At 40.6% G+C, this 9,940-nt stretch overlaps 1 long non-coding RNA gene across 1 annotated transcript; it reads right to left on the bottom strand.

Moving 5' to 3' along the window:
- Positions 1-627: 627 nt before the first annotated feature.
- Positions 628-9,512, bottom strand: LOC139186389 (uncharacterized). The gene is made up of 3 exons (XR_011569934.1): positions 9,434-9,512; positions 6,264-6,433; positions 628-1,065 (listed from the first exon to the last, which is right to left on the bottom strand). It is a non-coding gene; the product is annotated as an uncharacterized lncRNA (long non-coding RNA).
- Between the last annotated feature and the right edge of the window lie 428 nt (positions 9,513-9,940).

Raw genomic sequence — 9,940 nt, 5'->3', positions numbered from 1 at the left:
AGATCAGGCTATCTCTGACTATATCTGGGCCCATGAGATAATGACACTTTGTCAGGAAGATAATTGATCCCTGTTGCTTAACACACCATCAGTTCTACTAGCAGGCACTGTAACAATGAAATCATAAAGATATTTGAATATGAGAAGGACAAATGACACTATATAGATAATGTATACTAACCACCAAGCAATTATATTAAGCAATTAATGTGGATTACCTGTAACATTTAATCTTCATGACCATCTACAAGAAAGTTACTATTATACCCATTTTACAAATGAGGAAACTGGGGCTCAGAGAGGTAAAAATTTATACAGAATAACTTACCTAAGAGTTGGTATGAATTCAGGCCATCAGATCTGGAGTCTGCTCTTAAAACATCATGATATTGCCTTAAGGTCTTCAATAACCAACTGGCTCCATGGGATTTTAGGATTAAATGTCTAGTTGTCAGGCCTGAGAGTCCCCAGGAAATTGTCTCTGTCTGAAATTGCCCCCAGAGAACCTTCACTCACCCTTAGAGATCCAATTTACTTCTAACCACCTCTATGAAGTTTTTGTTGATACATTTATGCCAGCACTGCTTGAACTTCGTATTATTATTTCACTTACCAGCCTGGAATGCCAGCCCACATTTTCTTGTAGGTCTTCTTTACTGCATCATAACTGCATAAATTTCTCATTTCTTAATCCTCACAATTTTACAAAGTATCTAGCCTATAATAAAGCCAATAAATAAATAAATATCATCCCTACTTCCATGATATACTTTCCATTTCTCAAAGTTAGGCTTAAGTTTTATATGCATGTATAACTGAGTCACTTTGCTGTTAGGAAGAAATGAACACACACTGTAAATCAACTATACTTCAGTCATTTTCTTTTTCTTTAAGATAAGCTATGTTATACACTTTTATAGCCTGGGTATTACGGTCTTTACATCAAAATGAAGAAGTTCAGCAAGCGATGGCTTCCCAAGAAATGCAGCACTGAAATCTTCTCTAGAAGCAAACTTCATGGAGAGTCATAGCCCAGAGCATGAGTGTGAGCATTTCAGTTCTGTCCTAGGAAGATAATGAGACACTGAACTTAAATACCACTCACCATGGCATCCCCAGGCAGAGTTTCTCCTCTACTGAGCTTGTAAATCCTCTGCCTCCAGCTTCCTAGTTGCTTTGATAAAAGGAGGTGTAGAATTTCTCTCCTTGGGAGGTCACAGAACTGACAACACAGCAAGAAATTAACATTAACTTCCACCAGCTCTTTCTAACAACAGGGCTCTGTCGAGTTCTGAAGTACTCATGGGCTTTCTAGGAGACCTGGACAGATATGGTAATGGAATGGGAAAGCTGTGAAGAGTGAGAGGTACATTCTTTTAAAAAGTGGGAAAAGCTTCCAGACTTACTAAAAGAAGGTGGACTTAAAGCATAAATGAATAGGGAGTTAGTGCCAACTGCCCAGGATGGGGCATCAGATGGTGTGATACGGTGCCACCTATATGAAAAGAAAAAATGTTATAATCTGGGGGACAAAGAAATGTGACCTTCTCTAAGGCTATCCTCATTTCAGAACCTTGGCTTATTCCCCATAAAATGGAGGGAATGGAGCAGTTGAGGAAACATCCCGGTCTTAGTGAAGGTCTATAGCACGTGAAGTCAGTCATTCATTGTGTCAGAGTGTAATTCCTAGTGCAGCCCTTACCCCAGCTTGGCTATGGTCTGCATCTCTCTGCTCCAGGGTGTATATATGACTCACCTCTGTATGTCATGCTCACTGTACCTTGAATAGTGCTTGCCCTAAGATAGGTGCTTAGTAAATGAATAATGAATTTCATTAGATTGAATTGAAATCAACTTTGAAACACTCTTCCCTATCAGAAACCCCACTGTATTTCAGATTGGATCAAAATATCTTTACAAACATAGGCTGGCTCTCAATCATGATGGGAAAAGATAGACACGACCTGTTTTTCCAGAAATATAGGGAGAAATGGAGTATTAAGATTACCTAGCTTACTTAAGGTATCTCTCTAGTAAATGGTAGAACAAAATACAGTTCTGTCAAGTTTTGAAATCTGTAGTTTTCAACTACACAAGGGGGAAGTCTTCCATAGTCACAGAAAGTTCAATGTTCTATGTATAAAGTCTATAGGCACAATTTGAAAATCCTTAATACTTCAGTTCAGTCACTCAGTTGTGTCCGACTCTTTGTGACCCAAAGAGTACGCCAGGCTTCCCTGTCCATCACCAACTCCTGGAGTTCACGCAAACTGATGTCCATTGAGTCGGTGATGCCATCCAACCATCTCATCCTCTGTCGGCCCCTTCTCCTCCTGCCCTCAATCTTTCCCAGCATCAGGGTCTTTTCCAATGAGTCAGCTCTTCACATCAGGTGGCCAAAGTATTGGAGTTTCAGCTTCAACATCAGTCCTTTCAATGAACACCCAGGACTGATCTCCTTTAGGATGGACTGGTTGGATCTCCTTGCAGTCCAAGGGACTCTCAAGAGTCTTCTCCAGTCTATGGCCATACCACCCTGAATGTGCTTGATTTCATCTGATCTCAGAAGAGTCTTCTCCAACACCACAGTTCAAAAGCATCAATTCTTCAATGCTCAGGTTTCTTCACAGTCCAACTCTCACATCAATACATGACTACTGGAAAAACCAAACTTGACTAGATGGACCTTTGGTGACAAAGTAATGTCTCTGCTTTTCAATATGCTATCTAGGTTGGTCATAAATTTCCTTCCAAGGAGTAAGCGTCTTTTAATTTCATGGCTGCACTCACCATCTGCAGTGATATTGGAGCCCCAAAAAATAAAGTCAGCAACTGTTTCCACTGTTTCCCCATCTACTTGCCATGAAGTGATGGGACGGATGCCATGATCTTCGTTTTCTGAATGTTGAGCTTTAAGCCAACTTTTTCACTCTCCTCTTTCACTTTCATCAAGAGGCCCTTTAGTTCTTCTTCCCTTTCTGCCATAGGGTGGTCATCTGCATATTTGAGGTTATTGATATTTCTCCCAGCAATCTTGATTCCAGCTTGTGCTTCCTCCAGCCCAGCATTTCTCATGATGTACTCTGCATATAAGTTAAATAAGCAGGGTGACAATATACAGCCTTGACATACTCCTTTTCCTATTTGGAACCAGTCTATTGTTCCATGTCCAGTTCTAACTGTTGCCTCCTGACCTGCATACAGGTTTCTCAAGAGGTAGGTCAGGTGGTCTGGTATTCCCATCTCTTTCAGAATTTTCCACAGTTTATTGTGATCCACACAGAGGCTTTGGCATAGTCAATAAAGCAGAAATAGATGTATTTCTGGAACTCTCTTGCTTTTTCCATGATCCAGCAGATGTTGGCAATTTATCTCTGATTCCTCTGCCTTTTTTAAAGCCAGCTTGAACATCTCGAAGTTCACAGTCCATGTATTGTTTAAGTCTGGCTTGGAGAATTTTGAGCATTACTTTACTAGCTTGTGAGATGAGTGCAATTGTGTGGTAGTTTGAGCATTCTTTGGTATTGCCTTTCTTTGGGATTGGAATGAAAACTAACCTTTTCCAGTCCTGTGGCCACTGCTGAGTTTCCAAATTTGCTGGCATATTGAGTGCAGCACCTTCACAGCATCATCTTTCAAGATTTGAAATAGCTCTACTGGAGTTCCATCACCTCCACTAGCTTTGTTTGTAGTGATGCTTCCTAAGGCCCACTTGACTTCACATTCCAGGATGTCTGGCTCTAGGTGAGTGATCACACCATCGTGATTATCTGGGTTGTGAAGATCTTTTTTGTACAGTTATTTCCTGTATTCTTGCCACCTTTTCTTAATATCTTCTGCTTCTGTTAGGTCCCTACCATTTCTGTCCTTTATTGAGCCTATCTTGGCATGAGATGTTTCCTTGGTATCTCTAATTTTCTTGAAGAGATCTCTAGTCTTTCCCATTCTATTGTCTTCCTCTATTTCTTTGCATTGATCACTGAGGAAGGCTTTCTTATCTCTCCTTGCTATTCTTTGGAACTCTGCATTCAAAAAGGTATATCTTTCCTTTTCTCCTTTGCTTTTTGCTTCTCTTCTTTTCACAGCTATTTGTAAGGCCTCCTCAGACAGCCATTTTGCTTTTTTGCATTTCTTTTTCTTGGGGATGGTCTTGATTCCTGTTTCCTGTACAGTGCCGCCAACATCCGTCCATAACTCACATGGTACGCGGCACGGTGGCTGCGATGGCATGGAAGCGTGGCTGGCCGAGAGGAGCTACCCCATGTCCAAAGTCAGGGGCAGTGGCAGAGAGGAGCAAACCCATGTCCAAGGTAAGGTGCGGCAGCTGCAGTTTGCTGGAGCAGCTGTGAAGAGATACTCCACCTTCAAGGTAATCGAAACCCAAGTAAGATGGTAGGCACTGAGAGAGGGCATCAGAGGGCAGACAGACTGAAACCACAATCACAGATAACTAGCCAATCTGATCACATGGACCACAGCCTTATCTAACTCAATGAAACTAAGCCATGCCATGTGGGGCTACCCAAGACGGTCGGGTCATGGTGGAGAGGTCTGACAGAATGTGGTCCACTGGAGAAGGGAATGGCAAACCACTTCAGTATTCTTGCCTTGAGAACTTGAATGTCCCTAAAAATGAGTTCTCCATTAAAATATAGAAGGGCATTTGGCAGTACTAAAATTATGATGGGAAACAGAATTTTGGAATCCCAAATAACTTTCTTGCCTGCCATCAATGTGAATAAAGTGGGCTAGCCATGTCCTTTACATATGTTCTACACTTTCTCTAGTGTCCCTTATGATACAAAGAGGGAAACTAGATGGACAACCTCCGCCATAGCTATTTATCAGCAAAGATGTCATCATAATGAACTGTGGATTCTCTGTAGACTTTTCCATAAGCATGAAGCTCATCAGGATAATGGGGAGGCTGTGAATCTCTGTATTAGGACATGATATGCAATTCTGGTTGTGGTAAGCAAAGACATGGTGTTGAGGGATGAGGACCCTGAAGTTTTAAGATCTGACATCCCTGTTAGCACTGAAATTTGAACTACAGCAGTGATTTTCAACATTTTAAAAGTCATATTGCCCTTTCTCACATAAAGTCTTAATGAAATCCCAATATATAAAAAAGATACAAGCAGACTTGATTGAAACTAGGACGGGAATCCTGTGGCTCCACCTCCTCATTTGCTCCCTCCTGTTTGAGATGGCAAGATATTTCCTGGGAAACCTAGGGCTTCACAGAACTGTATGAAAATTTCTGACCCAAAAGACACGTCTCTCAAGTGACTTGTTTCCATATCAATGCCTAATTCTCTCTTAACATCATAAAATAAGAGGTGGCAATTTATTGTTTTGGTAAACAAATTGACATCAATATGGAAAAACATCATACTTAAGAATGGACTAAGCCTTTTCCACATATTGAAAAAGGACAATGTGAAATACTGCTCAAAAAATTTTTTTAATCATTGCAAAGTGCCTAGGGATATTTTTCTGGTGACCAACAGTCTAAAGGTCTAAGGGAAACACAACAATGCCAGCTTAACTGAAGCATACACAGAGGAGAGAAGAGTCCCTTGGCATCTAGCCATCTCTGTGCCCAATATTCAACAGGAGGGCAGCATAGAAAGCAATCTAGTAAAGTGTTGACAGAATTAATCACCCTCCATTTTCCAGCTTTCTTTTACTTCCTGGGCTAAGAAATTAGAAGGCTCTGGCTGAATCAGCTACACAATGACATTTCTCCAGAAGCACAGTTTTCCTGGGGAAATAAAGCTAATGAAAGGACAGGCTAACTATGTTTGATTTCCTCAAAGCCCACTGCCTAATTTTATATGAATTGTCTGGTTTCTTTTAGACCTTAAGTCCATGGCCCAGTGACACTGCATTTCTCAGAGAAAACAGAGAAAAACACCTGTGAATAAATTGAAAATTTAAAGTACTGATGTCTTGCACATGGATGGCACTTACCTAACGTCAAAGCCCTTCCGCAGATTACTTCAACGCATAGTAATAAATATCTACCACTTATTCCAGTCTGTCTCTAATCCCTATCATGACAGGTGAGTTAGATATTATCCCTCAATTTTACAGAAGTGGAAACTGAGCCAGAGCAAGAATAAGTGACTTGCCCACAAATGGCAGACTTCCATTTTGAATTCAGGACCTTGGACATCTGATCCCCGAATCTGATTGCCTCTCCAGGCTCTCTTTCAATGTCAGTCCTTCTCAGGCATGATGCAGTACTACAAAATTACCTCAAGAGCTACAGATGGGGTCCCAGCCAAGACAAATTCTCTTCAAACAAGAGCATGGAGAAGTGTGTTGATCTTCAGAACTCAGAGTAGACGGACGGTATCATCCTTTCTCAGGGATGGGGAGAATAAACAGTTTAAGCTTTCCAGGTGTTCCGGGAAGATTGTGGTTTCTGTAAGCATGAAGGATTTTGTCTGTTATTCTAAAGGCAACAGGGAAACACTGAATCTTCTGAATATTTTACAGTAGTGAGAATTCGAAGGTGCAAAAAGGCTTAGCATTTTGTCTAAGACCGCTAGTTTCAACCCTGGCCTCAGTATATGATTCATGTTCCTTGTTGCATCCAGTTTCAACTGGTCAGAAATGCATAATCTCAGGTCCCAGGCTCACTGAATCAGAAAATAGTTTGAACAAGATCCCCAGGTGACTCATAGGTGCATCAGAGCTTGAGAAGCACTGCTCTGAAGTATGAATACTTCCCCGAATGCTGGGCCTCTGCCTGCAGTCAAGTTTGTATATCTGGGCTTCCTGCAAGTCAAGGAGGCAAATGGAAAGTGAGAAGGAATATGTGGTTTCATTTAGGGGTGGTTATGTCAACACCCTCCCCTACAGGCTCCTCCCCACCAAGCAAACAATTATCAGCTCCAGGGCAGGTGGAGTCCAAGGCCCCTGATTGACCCATTTCATCAATCATCACCTCAAAGCACACAGGAGAAAGAGGTCCTGGTAGACGAGCACTCAGCACTGAGAAAGACCGAGGTCCCCGGTCGCTGACAAGATGGGCACGTGGAGTTGGGATGAGGAAGGTCGGGACTAAGGAACATTAGGCATTCACCCCGCTGCTCTGATTGGTAATTAAGTGACTCGTCTACTGGCGGACAGTCCTGCATGTTCCCCCAGGCATCTGTTAGTTCTTCGAAAACCACTACTGACAAAATGAGGTTTGCCCTTGGTACACAGATAATGACTGAGCTTGACAGGTGTGGCGCGATTAGAAAATTTCTACATGAAGCTCATTCTGCTAGCCACTCCACAGTAAACAGACTCATTAGAACTTGCAGGTCCCTGGAGGCAAAGCATGTTTGACATTATTAATTGGCTTTTCTGTATAAGGAGTCAAATAGATGAAAAGGTTTATCAAGCTGAAATAATTAATTTTGCCTGAATTCGCTGACAGTTCATTTCTCCTGTAAAAGACCATTTTAAGGTCCCCCCTTTTTTTTTTTCAAATTTCAAAGTTCAAAAGACATAATAGTGGCAAAAGTGAAGCTTTTTAGTAAATTATAATTAAAGGGAATTTAATTAACTTAGACCTGGGGAAGGGGAAATAAAGGAATTGCTATCTGTGTCTATACAGAGGTCTAGATGGTTGAACATCTCATGACTTAATAATGCATTAATTTTAATCTAATCAAAGTATTATAAAAGAGGTAATTATATGTTTAAAAATTACCAGGCTCCAATAGTGGGATTTTTAAACACTTAATACTTACCCAGTTTCTCGTTAGCAAAGTTATAATTGTTGTTCTCAGATTCTGCTTATTTAAAGATGGGGGTTACAGGCAAGAGGTTAATTGAATAAATCATTGTAAGAACCCATGTTGAAACTATGATGAACTACAAAGTTTGCATTCCCTGGCTGCAAAAGATTTTTTTTCTTCCCTTTTTTTCTCTGTGTCTTTCTGTGTCTCTAAAAATAGCAAATTATTTCCATTCCTTTATATGTGCTCCTGAATGCTCCCACACCCACTCTTTGCCCCACAAAGCCAAAATCCAGTTCACATAAGAGTCTGCAAAACTTTCATTTCCAATGTGATTTTGTAGTTTCAGTGTGAGACTTCTTAGTCTTAAGCAATGGATGATAAGATGCCAAGAATGGGTGAAAAGAATCATGATATCTCCAAGTGGTCATTAAACAGTAGGGTTTTGATTTCTGTAAAGGGCAATGTATCTGGACGTTTCACTGATTAAAGACTGAGTTCTTAGGAATATCTGAAAGAGTATAGCTGCTTTGCAGCTAAGAAGTGTCTTGCCATATAAGCCCACATAATCAGTTTGTAGTTCAAAGATGATTCGATTTTCCCTAAAACAGTCTGACCCTGATGAAATAAAAACTGGTCAGGAAGGAGAACTAGGCAGAGGAGTTATGGAGAGTGGTTCTTCCATATCTAGTGGTATGTATTAGACCAGTTCCTCAGGCTGTTACCTCCTTCCATCATGGACTCAGCTCAGGCAGCCTGAATATCTTCACCCAACTCACCCCTCCTCCTATTCTATCCCATGATGACTGACCTCCTAAAAATCTAATGGCAATGTTGGTTATTTTCAGCTTGTCATTGACATTTTTATAATGCAGAAATACTTGTTGGCTATCTTCATTAAATACCAGGGCATTTATGGAGTCTCTCTGTTTGCTCTTCAACCTCAATTGGAGGCAAGAGTTTGGTTACCCGAGACTCACTATTACATTTCTTCAAGTAGTGTCTTTAAAAAAGTGATCACATTCAAGTGAAAATTAACACAGAAAGATTCACATCCTGTTGCATCATTTTGAAAAATATAAGAACTCTTCTACCTTTTGCCAAAACATCCTTAGGTACACTCTTCAAAGGAGAGACATAGGGCATACATAGTGGCCACCTTACAGATATCATCTCAGTTCTCAGAGCAACCAAGTGATATTGTCTCCATATTAAAGATGAGACAGTTGAGGGTCAGAGATAGGGGGGGAAAATGCTCCTTAAGGTCACACATTTCAGAAACAGAGCTGGTTTGCTTGACTTCAAGACCCATGTAATTTCCATTAGAAAGGAGTAACCCAAAAAGTTACAGACATCAGATTCCCAAACTGTAAACACTTGTAACATTTACCAGAGAGTTAACATTTGGGGTAAGAAATGTCATAACCCAAAAAGCAAATATCTATTTCCTTGCTCAGAGGAATACTCGCAAAGATGTATTTAAAAAAATGGGAAACTTAAGACCTTCCAGTCCAACAGTCACAAACTTATTGTTGATCAATTTCCCACTCCTGCTTCCTTATATTAGTTCCCTAATTAACCATATGTTAATTCCCTGTGCCATTGTGATTGAATAGAGGGCTGGATATGAGGTTGGGAAGAGGGAGGAGGTTTTTGTGCAAAGATTCAGGGCTTGTGCTGCTATCACTCACCAGCATGTTTTCCTCTGAAGTCAATACGTTGTTCCATTTCAAACACGCTTAAAGAAAACACAAATTGATTTATTTACAATTCTGAACTACTTATCAAACACTAATGATCAGTGCCTAGTAAAACACAGGCTGAAAATATGCCATGCAATGCTTAGTCATTCTGCTAATGGAACTAATATTTCTCCACTGTGCCTCTCATTCTACTCTCTCACCCTTTGCCTCTCTTTATTTATTTCTATAATTCTTCCTGGTAAGAGTTAGAAACCCAGAAGGGATCTATGTTAGTGTGGTCAGTTCCAAAGACTCCAGAGAAAGCCCACATCTACCCAACACCTCCCTTTCATTCATTAACCCACCAGGGGCCAAGACTAATTAGATCAGCCTGCTCATTTTGAGCCGATAATTGATTTAAATAGGTTGCTCATTTAAAGTAGAAGAAAAGACTGCTAAACATTTGGTGCTGGGATTTTTTTTTTTTTTTTCCTTCCCTGCAACTTTCAATTGCTT

The sequence above is a fragment of the Bos indicus genome, chromosome 2 (genome assembly GCF_029378745.1).
Source record: "Bos indicus isolate NIAB-ARS_2022 breed Sahiwal x Tharparkar chromosome 2, NIAB-ARS_B.indTharparkar_mat_pri_1.0, whole genome shotgun sequence".
In the NCBI taxonomy this organism is placed as follows: Eukaryota; Metazoa; Chordata; class Mammalia; order Artiodactyla; family Bovidae; genus Bos; species Bos indicus.
The sequence above is the reverse complement of the archived record's forward strand: the minus strand, read 5'-3'. Positions and strand labels throughout refer to the sequence as shown.